The sequence below is a fragment of the Sturnus vulgaris genome, chromosome 3 (genome assembly GCF_052056855.1).
Source record: "Sturnus vulgaris isolate bStuVul1 chromosome 3, bStuVul1.hap1, whole genome shotgun sequence".
In the NCBI taxonomy this organism is placed as follows: Eukaryota; Metazoa; Chordata; class Aves; order Passeriformes; family Sturnidae; genus Sturnus; species Sturnus vulgaris.
The window spans coordinates 107738347-107751653 of record NC_142245.1 but is presented as its reverse complement, the minus strand read 5'-3'; the positions used below and the strand labels follow the sequence as shown (position 1 = coordinate 107751653).

Sequence of the window (13307 nt, the reverse complement as noted above, 5' to 3'; positions counted from 1 at the left end):
GAAAGAGAGGAATACTTAGGAAATAAAAGGTTCGAATCCCAGTATTAAGTTACTGCTATAAAAGTTCCTTTTTGTTGTATTGGATGCCAACATTTTACATTCAAGCCCTCTGAACTCAGTATTTCAATTGTAGTACACAGTCCGTGGCAGGAAAGTGCATGTTCTCTGCCTACACAGCAGGCACATAAAAAGAAAGGGGGAAAAAAAAAGAAAACCAATATAAGCCTGTGAGTGTTGAACAGTGCTGCGTGATATTAGTGATTTATTAACTTGGCTTGATCAATAAGGCTATCATCAAGGGCACATTTAGTTTGCACATATATTTCACTTTCTAACAAGCACTTTTGTGTGCTCACTTTAGTTTCCATAATCTGATCCAGGTCTCGGGAAGCTTTCTTTAAGGGAGAACAGAGAATTCTTTTTCTAAAAAAAGGATCAAAGTATACTCAGTCAACTCTCAAACAAAAGGACAGACAGTACTGTAGAAACAGCATGCTTACCTTTCACAGCAAAAAGAAAAATAAGCCTATAGGTCCAGATTTATCACTACCTTAAGTTCATCAACACCAACTGAGCTATTAAATTGTGGTGGCTGAATCTGGATCACAGCAATTAAAAAATTTCAACTTTCTTTGAGTGTCTTCAATCAGTAACATGCTAATTTAATGCATAATTTAAACTCTGCTGTCCTTTAATTCAGCATTTGTAAATAATTAAAAAAGAACTAAAAATCCTTTTGCACTTATAAGCCTGACCCCCTCCCCCTTTTTCTACTGCAAAACAAAAAAGACTTTTATTATTTTATTATTTTATTATTATTTTATTTATTTTTTATATCTGAAAGTAAAAGCTGAAAAAAAGATGAGAAAGTGATTTACAAGACAAAACAATTAGCTCTGGGATATGTACATTAAGACTAATAAATTTCAAATCATATTTTAAGAAGTGGAGGAGGAATCCCAGATATATTAGACTATTCAAATTCTATTGAAATGTTCAATTAAGACCATCTTATGAAGATAGGTTATGAAGTCACTAAAACTAAGGTGTGCAAAACAGCATTAGAGTGCTATTTCTCTCAGAGACTATTCACTTAAATAATCCATCCCTTTTTCTACATCCAAGATAACATCTAAAATCTGGCTATTCCTATAGTTGCTCTGATCTTGTTAAAAGGTTTGGTTGTGTAGGAGAAATGTGAAATTATTACACAGTGAAAAATGCTAAAATAATATACTGTGTTCCCTTTTAACCCAAAATCATAGATCTCAATGATTCTTATTAAAACCTTTTTTCCTCTGCTATTAAAACATTTTCCTCTGTGCAGACAGACGAAAATGCCTTTTAAGATTCAAACCAGTTTGTGCAAAACCAGCTCGAACCCATCAATCTCCCAGTTGGTTCCTAAAAGAAGGTAAACATTCCCAAAGCTGTTCTGACCAGACGTGACTGGCAGATGCTTTTTGGGAATGAGGTCTCAAGATACAGCCCTGTCTCCATTCAGATTCAGAGCTTTAATAACACAAGAAGTTCAGTGCAGGATCAGGCAGTGAGGCAGTCATTTAATTTGATTTACAACAGAGTGCTAATATATGGTTTTGCTGGAAACACAGTCACTGTTTTCTCTAATTTTTCTGCTCTGTAGGTTTTACATCAAAGCATTCCTACTTGTTTTGTTTCTCTATCTCCATGCTACCAGTAGGAAGCTGCCCAGTTTTCCTGTTTTCTTTCAGCAGAATGGATTCGTGGACTAGCATGACTGCCTCAGGTGCCTCAACCACCATCCTTCTAAAAGATTTATGGCTAACACATTGCATCCCAAGATATAAATCTACCAAATGGCTATTAGACATACTTTGCTGTCCACAGCCACATGATTTAAAGCAAAACTGATAATAGTATAGCTCGGTCTAGTGTTACTGGTACACCTGTCAGAATTGTGCTACATTGCTGCACATTTTTTCCAGATACCCCATTCTCATTTTGGGTGTGAATCGGATGGTCCTTTGCTCTGTTCACAGCAACTGTGATGCTAAACAGTCCTTTGTCATCCACGAACACATGGGTACCATCAAGATTAAGCTCTACTTATATTTTTCTTTCATTGATTTACATTCCTTTACTTTTTATTCTTTTAAGATTAGATTCTTCTAGGCATCCAGTTTGAGCCACTGGACTAATTAAGAAGAGGAAATCTAGCAAGGATGTGAGTTTGGCCAGAGACTTTTCTGTTTTTGAAAATCCCCTGTAATGAATCTTTCAAAGAAAATTCATGTTACAAAAAGCATAAATTCTCACACTCTCTTTGCTCTTGGGAAGTTAACACAAAGTAGACCACCTCTAAAAATAATCTCCCACTCAAGAAGTGTCAAGGTGACAGGGGGGAGAGCGAGAGAGAGAGAGAGAGATGGGTTATTGTGAGCACTAAATAACACAGGTTGGTTCTGTAAGCCATGAAGGGAAGGACAAGCTAAAATTAAATGACCTTTGGTAGGGATACCTCACCTACAACAGCAAGTTGTTATCTGATCTTCCTAATTCTCCTCCTCCACTGTTGCAGGTCATGGTCCAACAGAAGATGCTATTCCTGCTAGGATTGGTGCAGGGCAGACAGAGCCCTTGCATTCCCCCTGGATGAACTGCCAGGGAGGGCAGCCCAGGGTTATTGGAGGTAATACCCCTTAAGAGGAGGCATGTCCCCTGCTGAACTTGCTGTGGCTTTCAGAAGAGCAAGGGGAATTCTAGCTGTTCTTGTACAACCATTGCCTCCACAATACAAACGAAGCCTTGGTTAGTTGTAATAAAGCTTCAGTTAGAACACAAATTTATAAATATCTAACAGTGCAGATCAAAATGGCCAACTTTGGTCACAGCTATTGACCAGAGTGAGAGAAGAAGCAAAATGGGACCATAGACCTATTTTGAAAAAAACCCAAAAGGCATGCTTTCCACACAACAGGTGGAAATCAAAATAATCTTTGTTGTGACCTTCCAGCCATAGCACAGTTTTTGGAATGACTGTTAGCTTCAGACAAGACTGACTGTACCAGACTATTCAGATGTTATTAGAATAAAGCACAGAGCCATATCTTGTTTTTTATATGTAGTGATGATTCTGTGCCAAATTCAAACACAGATCACATGCTGAGTTTCTTAAAATCACTGAGTTAGCAAGAAAGTTGAGCCATTAAGCAAGATCTTCTACCAAACATGTCTGTCTCAGTAAGGGTCACAGAATTTGTGACATTGAGATACTTTGAGAGGAGATATAAAGTTGGACTGAATGGTAATTGTAGGTCCCTTCCCACTGAACTAATTCTATTCTGTTCTATTCTATTCTATTCTATTCTATTCTATTCTATTCTATTCTATTCTATTCTATTCTATTCATGAAATAAGTATATGTATATAGATGTATCTGTATCTCTTTCCCCTTCTACTACTGAGCTGTGGGTGCTATAAAAAGGTTCATCTTTTTCTAAAAGTAGTCCAAGCTTCATATACCGGGGAAGAAAAACAAGAAGTAAAAGCTAACAGACTCACTGAGGGTCTGCTTTTCTAATGCTGCATTTGATTAATTACGTGATTTATTTTCAATGACTGGTTCAATCAATCCTGATCAAATTAACAAAGACAATGATCAGAAATATCAGACTAAAACACGATACAAATTATTTGGTTCCAAGGGATCCAATCAAAAGAAACAGGATTAAATTAACCAGTGATCGGATTAAGGAGAAGCTGCCGTATAAAGTCAGAAATGTATTAGTACTTCGGGCCATTTGCTGTGTCTGTAGGTTGCTATTTACCTCTCTTCCTTGAGTTCTCAATACACTTTAAACAAAATTGAGTTTTCTAGGTATTACAAAGGTAATGTGGAATAATAATAATAATAATGCTATTATCAATAATAGTAATAGTAATAGTATTAGTAAGAATAATGTTATTACTATTATTTCACAATACCATGGTATGTGAGGCTCTGCCACAGTAGGCATCCTCTAAAGAAAAAATACACCCCTATACACACTCCTTCCCCAGCAGTCTGTACCTCAAGGAATTTCCAGTCTATGTGCACTACTCAGAGATCAAAAGGTGACAGAATATCAGGATACAATCAGAAAGAGAGAAAAACCCATTTAATTCTACAACGTTAGTAAAGCACAAAGATGAAAAAGCTACTGTTCAACAAGGAGTGTTAATGAAAGTTGCCAGTGATACCGGTGAAAATGTAGTTCTTTCCTAAAAATGAAAGTAAATACAAGTATCACAGGAGAAGTACTTCTATTTGCTGTGTACTAAGCTAAACCTCAAGTAGCTGACAAGGTCCTACAGCACTGAACAGAGATTTACCATCAAATGCCTTGGGCTCACACTGGTTCAACTGGACCCGTCAGTGACCAGCAGCAAAGGGACTTTGTGTCCCATGTGAGACAAAAGAAAGGCTGGGGACATCAGGATCCAGCTCATTTGGAAGTAATTCGGAAAATATAAATGCTGAGGTAGACTGAAACCAAGCTCAATTCCTGCCCTCGTTTTCTGCTAAGAGACTCATTTAAAAGATAAATGAGGGATGAGGAGAGGTATTCCCTAAGGACTGTTAATAAAGCTACTTTAGAATGCTGGCATGCTGTGCTGCTTGTGAATCCTGGCCCCACATGCTGCATGGGATGAGGAAGGACACTGGACTGGATGTGCTGCTCACATGGCAGCAGTCCTTAGCAGCACAGACAGAAGAAAACTACACTGCCACTGATCCCACTGTGCACATTAAGGGCCAAAGCAGAGGGTTCACCCAGCTTTCAAAAACGGAAAGAAAAGGAGCTGCTGTAGTCTGAACAAAAGGCAAAGGTCAGATCCAAATTGGCAAATCCAAATCTTTGTCTCTTACAAAAGTATTCAGGAGCTGTAAGGGAAGACTCCTTCCGTATCACCTGGTACAGTGCCACTTCCATCTCTAAGTATGTTCTCTTGGTAACTGCCAGCAGACATCACGCCCATCCTATCACCTGACAGGACTTTGGCACTTGTTATAGCGCCAGGACTTTCCTTGCATGCAGGGAACAGACCAAGCTGAGTGTTGTGGTAGTTGATCTTTGGAGTGTGAGATGGTCTTTGTCTCAGATGAAACCACAGGAGACATGAGACAACAAAGGCTGGTCAGCAAGGCAGATATTCACCCATGGGATTTGGTTTGTATGGCCATGACCATGTGTCCTTTCCTTCCAGCTCACTGTTGCACCAGGGGTATTCATGCTGAAGGACTGTCCTTGCAAGACTGAACATTAGATGAGCTGCTTTACTTACTGAGCTTGAGAAAGCATTTAGAGAAACATCCATCTCTCCCTTCCGACAACTCAGACACTTAATATTTTGTCTTTGTTTTCAGCTATGACAGTGAGTAAATTTTAAAGCATCAGCTCTTCTCAGCCAAAAGACATTTGGCACTATGATTAAGAATGTATTATTTTGTCTCTTCTGCCCCCTTAAAGAGTAACTTATTTGTATGTACGGGCTTTTTCTCATGCTGTGCATTGTTACATTCTTTTTTTCAATCTCATTGCAATTTTTTTCAAGAGTATTCTCAGTTACATTTTCTTACTTTATTTTCCTCATGTCTCTATCTCTCTCTTCACCCTTTCTATCACTCTCTCTCCTAAGTGAAATGAGTACCCAATTATACTCCTGTTAGAACTGAACTTTCAAATCCATCATGTGCTAGTGGGCTCAAAATTAGGCAAATAAATTCCCTCAACCCTACAAATTAAATTGAGACTTTGCATATGTTCTTTTAAGAGCACAAAGATGTCAAGTATTCACCCAGCTGTCACAAAATATGATGAGCAGGCTCTTTGAATTCATATAGATTTTCTAAATCGTTTGTCAGATTTAACAGAAATGCTAATGGATCCAAAAGTAAATTCTAATCTATCCTAAATATCTGGTTATTATTTGTATTACAAAAGGACTTGGAATTATCAGTTGAGGATCAGGGCACAATCTCTATGCATTTCACACACAAAGATCATTTGGATGATGTGCAGGTATTATTTTGCACTTTCTCAAGTTTTATCTCATTATTTTAACCAACAGCCTCCTCTTAGCTATACTAAATTTCATTTAAGAGCAAAAGTACCAGCAGCTTGTTAGTATCACTACCTAATGTGCTGGCTGTTGAAACTCGAGTCTTACATTTGGTAAAGCCAGCAACTGTCTCTTAAATGCAGAGTTTGAAGGAAAAAAGGTGTCATGCAGGTCAGGCTTTGCTCACATTCCATTGTGGTGAAAGCTCATGATGGAAAGGGAGCAGAGCCAGACCAGCCTCAGCAAAAGGATGAGCACAAAGCTGCTGATGCCAGTGGGTTGGACATTCCACAGTGCACCTGTACCTGGTCATTGTGGGGCCAGCACTTCCCAGATGTGCAGGACTTGCTGTCCTGGCACTGAACACCTGTACAAGACTTCTCCAGGGGCCAAGCCGACACACTCAGGGAATCTGTGATGGGGTGAATGTGTCCTGGGAGTTGTTCTCTACGCATGCCCTGGCTGCTTGTCCAAAAACCTATTAGGGCACTGTTTTAAGCAGGAGGGCAGCAGATCCTGGCTGTCAGTGATAATCCACTGCCAAAATCAATATGGTTGGCAAGCTTGCTTCACAGATATTTATGATCAAAGAGCACATTTCCCAAGAATGTGTTGTCAGTCCCACTGTCCTGGCCCAGTTTCAACTCCAGTAATTACATTTCTGCCTGCCTAATATTCCCCTCTTGCTTTGAGGAGATGCAGGAGCCCTCTCATCCAGTCCCACACTGTTTCACTGCATCATGGCCACACTGAGCACCAAGCTGGACATGTAGAAACAGCTTTCCCTGCTCACATTTTATACAGCAGCTGCTGCCTAAAAAGCTTTCCGATTCTTAAAGAGGTGAAAAGTGTAAGATACTCCTGTTGCCGTTATTTAAAAATTATTTATTTGCCTCTGGAACTAGTCATCTAGAGACATATTTTAATTTCCTTCTCTTTCATGAGTAAATTTGTACATTGAAATTATTTACCAAAGGTTGAACTACGTAGGTATCGGATTTTTTTTTTGTTTTTGTTTCACTAATAAAAGTAAAATAGGTATAAAATGTGAGTGTCTACAGCTTTTCGATAGCAAGCTTGAGGGAGTTCGAGCCCTTTCAGAACTAGCCAGGAGAGCTAACTCCACCGGCAAGCTACAAACCTGCCTTTCTCAGTGGAATAAAATTCCTGTTTACAGCTGTATAGGGCATAAACCGGGAGGTTTTAAACTTGTGACATTTCCACGTCTGGAAAAGCTGTCACACACCCAGCACAGCATCTTACCTCGAGCTGTAAGCCCAGGGACATCAGTAGCATTATCTGAACTGGAAGAGTACGAGGGGGAAAGAATGGTGTATCTAAAAACCTCCCAATCCTTCCTGTATTCAGAAAATAGGCATTTCCCCGATGGGAAGAGAGCTCTATTTCCAGCCGTATGTGCTTGCTTCTCAAAAACATCTTGGTAGTGCTCAACTGACCAATTCCTGCCCACTGGTATTTTTCTTGGGGAAGATCTCTGAATGCACTAAGTGAGAGAAAGCACTGGGGTTTAACGTTTTAAAAAAATATTTTAAAGACTAAGCAACTGTTGGAAGCTGCTCTGAGCCAGAAACTGGTCAGATCAATGCTGTAAACACAGTTCTGTGGGCAAAGGAAGGTGTGCTACATACAAGTCATCATCAGTCGCCTTTGTCTGCATTCCCTGCACTCCTCTGCCTTCCCAAAGGGACCATTTAGAGTGTTTAAACACTGCAGTTTTAAATAGACACCCTTAAGTATATTTTGCATTACAATGTAAAAAAGAGTGCCAAACAAAACAAGCCCAGCAAAAAATAAAAACCAGAAATATGCATCTGAGAAAGACTAATAAAATACGAGTGCATGAATGTATTCTGGAGCATTTGCATGTGTCAGAGGGAGTGGAAAGGAGGTGAGCAGATGATGAGAAAACAAGAGATGAAACACAAAGTGACAGAAAAAAGCACCGGTTTGGGAAAAAAAGAAGCAGGGAGGGAAAAGATTGTCTTGCAGAAAAACAAAGCCTCTGTGTACAACATGGGGGGAATTTTTTAACACTGAGCTTTCATCCAGTAACATCAATAGGGTTATTATAACTAACTTGGTTAGATCTAGGGGCAGCAGCTAAACAGTATAATACAGGTACCTAATTTTGGTGTCATGCCTACTTCTCTCAGTGGGCTCTGTTAGAAGCTGGAGTCTGGCAGCCCTGGATAACAAGTGGTCTAAATTACTCATCACTCTCCGGATGGTAGGAGCCATTGTAAACTCTCTGACTATGCCCCCGTGTGCACTGCAGCAGAACCAGAGGGAAAAAGGGAAAAAAAATGACAAAGAACATCATCCAGCTATATTACAAGCAGAAGAAAGAAATTCAGGAACTCTATGAAGAGAATGATGACCTAAACCAAAGAAGATGGGATATTGGAAGTTAAATTATCTGTGTAGAAAAACTGAATGTAAAAAGATTCAAAGGAAAATACAGTCTATGTAGCTTCAGCCTAGTGCATCTACAGGGAAAAAAACCAACTTCCTCTCCCTGCAAAAAACCCCAGACTAAACTAAAAGGAGTACATAGGAAGGAGGGATATTTTCTGTTTTGAAGTATCTAGTTCCTAATTTAATCTTAATCCACTCTGACATTTATCCTCATGGATAATTCAGTATACAAATTTAAGACAGAAAAAGAATCTATAAAAATAATAAAATAAGAGCTGCTTGCAAGGGCAGTATCAGCAAAAATTGCCCTTGGGTAAAAATAGTTCCTACTGCTTTGTGTCCCTTTCAGCTTCAGGCAATGTACCAAGATCCCAGGAACTACTTTTTTCCCCTTGTGCAATCATTTGTGGCTCTCATCCAGCCTCTGATTATGCTAATTGTATTTGATGGAATTTGTATGTACTCTCCTTTGCTCTCGTCTCAGCTGAACATACACAAGATGCATTTTTAATTTTTAACTCTTCAAAAATAAATATATAACGCAACTTTCTCCCCAAGGTTGTGTAAAAGTCAACCTTATTACTACTTCTAAACAGCAAATATACAGCCTTTATTACCAGCAAAACAAATAACCCTCTCTATATTAATATGTTGCAACAAAGCTTTTAGTTAGTGTGAGAGGAATGTCATAATGTAAGAGTTTGTATAACACAGTCTGATCATGTCACCTAGACACAATTCCGTTTGCATTAAATTAAATCCACAATCATAAGAAGGACAACTTAAATATAAAGATACAGGCAAGCTTGCTAGATCAAGAGCCTACATCATTTTGAGAGACACTCAAAACTAGAGAGACAGTGAGCTGTTGTAAAACCATTCCCAAGGGTTATCAAAAAAGTCCAGGACTTAAATTCCGGAATAAATTACTTTTTTTAAAATTAATTTTTCCCTTTAAAAAAACATTCTTTACCAAGTTGCTAAACATCAAAACCCACTGGATCTTGCTGAGACAAAACCAAATGACCTTAATGGCCTCAGTCGTAGCTCTTTGACTGTCTTGAAGGTGCCCAAATACAGCAGTGACTGGGTTATTTCATACTTCATGGAGATCCTCTGAACCTCTAAATTATTCTTTCATTTTACTAACTGGAAGCTAAAGAAAAAATGTAATTGCAAGAGTAAAAGACTTCCATCCTCTTCTAAATCAAAACAAGACTGGCTTTCTATCCTGTATTTCAGTGAATTTTAGAGTAAAATGCCCAGTGGGCCACCCTGTGCGCCACAGCTCCACAGCTAAAGCCCCGCACTGCCTGAGTCCCTCCTCAGGGACAGGACACTCACCTCTCAGAGCAGCTCAGTGGGACCATGCAGGCTGACCCCACAGCTGGCCATGCCTCCCAGGGCCACACTTCAGGGGAAGCCAGGGGTCTTTAATAACACTGCAAGGATTGCCAAAATTGCTGAGGCAGAGAGGGCTCTTGATTTCTGCCCAAGTCCAGGGAGATGGAGTTAGGGTGGCCAAACCCGAAGCTTGAAAATCCAGAGGCACCTGAAGGTGTTTGAAACTCAGACTTGGAGAGCTTGTCACCTCCAAAAATGGGACATGGGTGCACTGGAATGTCAGCAGAAATGAGGCAGGGGATGCAAACTGGACAGGGGGTTTGGGCACATTCCCTTTTGCCTCCCAGCCCCATTATCTGTGTATGCCCACTAGATTTGGTGTTGATGTCTGAATGAAGCAGTGGTCAGCCATACCCTACTCAGACTAGAGCTTCGACCAGATCTTTTTGTTGTTGTCCAGGCATCTGATGTGCCTGTGCACATTACTGGTGTAAATATTAGTTCTGGAGGCTGTGTCCCCAGCCACCCACAGTTATGGACCCTCACAGGAGTAGTCAGCCCTTCTGAGATGGGCTCCTTGAGCAGTTTGATAGGAGTGAGAGCTCTCTGCATGTCAGAATCTGCCATGTGAATATATCTGTGGTGGAACCGGCTCTTTTCCTCAGCCTGTTTCTTTATTCTCCACCCTTATATAATGAACTGACTGCCAACCACTTCTCTTGCAAGGCTGGCTGCACTTCACTGGGAAAATGTATACAATTTATTTGGAGATCAGTCTAAAAGTAACTCTATTAAACAAAAAATACCAAAAAACAAAATAAGCAAAACAAAACAAACAAACAAAAAAAAAGAGAAAAAAGAGATTCTTCAGAATCCTTGCCATCCCTGACATATTCTTAGAACACAATACCACAGCAGTTAAAAAACATAAATCACCCAAAATAACAGAAACACTTCTCTCCACCTCATGTCTGCTACTACTTTAAGCCTTGTGATTCTTCAGGCAGTTATATATATGCAAATTTTAATTAAGGGAAAACTTGGCTGAATACTAGATGAAATTATTTGTTGTATCGTATATTTGAAGAGCAATGCATCATTCTAATAGATTATTCAATGGATATTTGCAAACTTCTATAGAAGTGTTTAGCTAATGCAAAAAAGAAAGATTAATTGAATAATTTATTTGATGGACAACAGCATTATTCATTAAATACATTATTCAACCAGTAGTATTCAACCAGTTCTGATTAATTAAAATGAGAGAGACAATTGCTTTCAAGTACAACTCATTCAGATCCCAGTTTTGGCTCCATTAAAAAAAGGGCTTTGCAGAGCAGTGTCTCAATGAGAGTGTAGATGGTGCAGATATTCTTTGTGCTAAAAGAGCCATGTCCTGAATCACAGTGTCCTTGACCAAATACATCTGCATGACTGTGGTAGGATTTGCACCTCTTAATGAATTGCCTGCCTATACTGGGGCTGGATTTGAGCATTCTCAGCTGAGGAGGTATTTTAGCACATGGAATAGATTAAATGAGACTATTTAATTTACAACTTGCAGAGCAGGTCCAACTTGATAACTGCTCCCACTATGCTCTTCTTGGGAACTTTCAGTACTTGGTTTCCCAAGTGTTTTGCAAACACACTTCTATCCCGTGACTCAGACCTGCAATTACCTGATCAAGGCCCAGCAGTGTCCTTACCCAGCCTGGGACATGCCATGCCAATGTCCCACAGAGCATTCCAAGCACCACCTACCCAAGCTGCCGTGTGACCAGGCATGTCCCCAGCACAGCCCATGCTGCTTTGCCCTGCCAACGGGGCACCACTGGGACAAGCCAGTGAAACCACCTGTGCTTCAGACACATCAGCTTCTTCTGCTACATCAGCACAAGCATTTTAGCAATTTTTATTCAGTGAGCAACAATAAAGAACATCAGACCTTAAGAGCAGAAGGCTGACAACAGACGAGTCCACCACATCGAGGGAAAAGGCAAACACTGTATCTTAAGTCCCAAATAATTACCTCCTAGCAGCACACCGAACTGGAGAAATTCTCATTCCCCACAGATGGGAAAACCACCATCTGAATAAAACCAGCCTCATGATCGTGACAGAAGGCACATTTAACATAGCTTGCACATGACAAGGAATATATATTGGGCTAGGACTTTATAGACGTAATAAACCCTAGTTAAGTGCCCACCAAATATACCCTGGAGAAGGCAGCCATAAAAAATGGCAAATAAAGACCCTCTTAAAGTTTAGTAAGCATCTTAAAAATATTTTACTATTTAACCAAGTATCTCCCCTATTACGAAGGGGTTCTTGGATAATTTTCAGGGAACAAGGCACAAAACAGTACAAGAAGAGTTTGGATCACACTGGCTAAGTATTAGCTGAAACAAGTTTGCTAGCTTAATTTACTCTACTATTTTAAGTAGAATTTCTTTTAATGATTCAAGACACATTTCCACTCTAATCCCCTACTCCCGTTTGGAAGGAAACAGATGAATGTGATGAAATGCAATGAAGATGATAAATTCATGCCACTCGAAAAGTGGCAAATGACATTTACTGGTCTCTCAGTTCCCATTTCATGATTGATATGGAACTATAAACAAGAAAATAAGTACGGTTAAAAATCTTTCTATACAGTGGCAAGTAGGGTTTTAATGGTGGCTTGCCTGTGCTTATTAACAAGCCATGGCAGTTGCTGCACACTGATCAGTAACTGCGTGAGAGCTCAGCCTACTGTGGAAGTCCTGAGTCTATGTACTTTCAATTTTAGAGCATAACCATCATACGCTCCACAAGCCAATGAAATTTCTAATAATACAAACCAATGATGTGTTAAATTGAGACACTTCTAGCTTGAATGCCAAAAACTTCACTATGATTTAAAGGATCTGCGCTTACCTTTCTCTATCAATTTACTGTTAATTTGCTACCATTGGAGCAATTTATAAAAAGGAAAAAAAAGGTAATATTTTATTTAATTTCTAATACCAATCCTGGTCATTTCCAATACACACTCAAATGCCATTTATTGTACAAAATGCAATATAGTCATTCAAGAGGAATAAGAGATGCAATGAGAAGTGTTGGGGGGGAGCAGGCAAAAAGAAATCACTCTGCAAAATGTCTGCATTCAGAAATTGGTGGCAATCCTCACTGTTCCCCTTAGAAGAGGCAGAGGCATTAACAAAAGTTTAGGTCATAAATGTTTGGCTGTTTCAATTATTCCAAGCATACTATATGTTGTTTATTATTTATCACACAATTTACTGCTGTGCTGGTTCTCATCAAATTGTATCAAATTTCTGTATCAAACAACATATCAATGGCCTATGAAAATGTGGGGTTTTCTAAATGTGCCTTCCACCTTATTTAACTCCAACTTTCAAGACAGAACCTAACCATTTATTTATGATTCTGTT

General features: G+C 39.4%; 1 protein-coding gene across 2 annotated transcripts in view; it reads right to left on the bottom strand.

Annotated features, from left to right (window-relative positions):
• Positions 1-13307, bottom strand: part of KLHL29 (kelch like family member 29) — a 387747-nt gene that overhangs the window by 146137 nt on the left and 228303 nt on the right. The window lies entirely within an intron of this gene.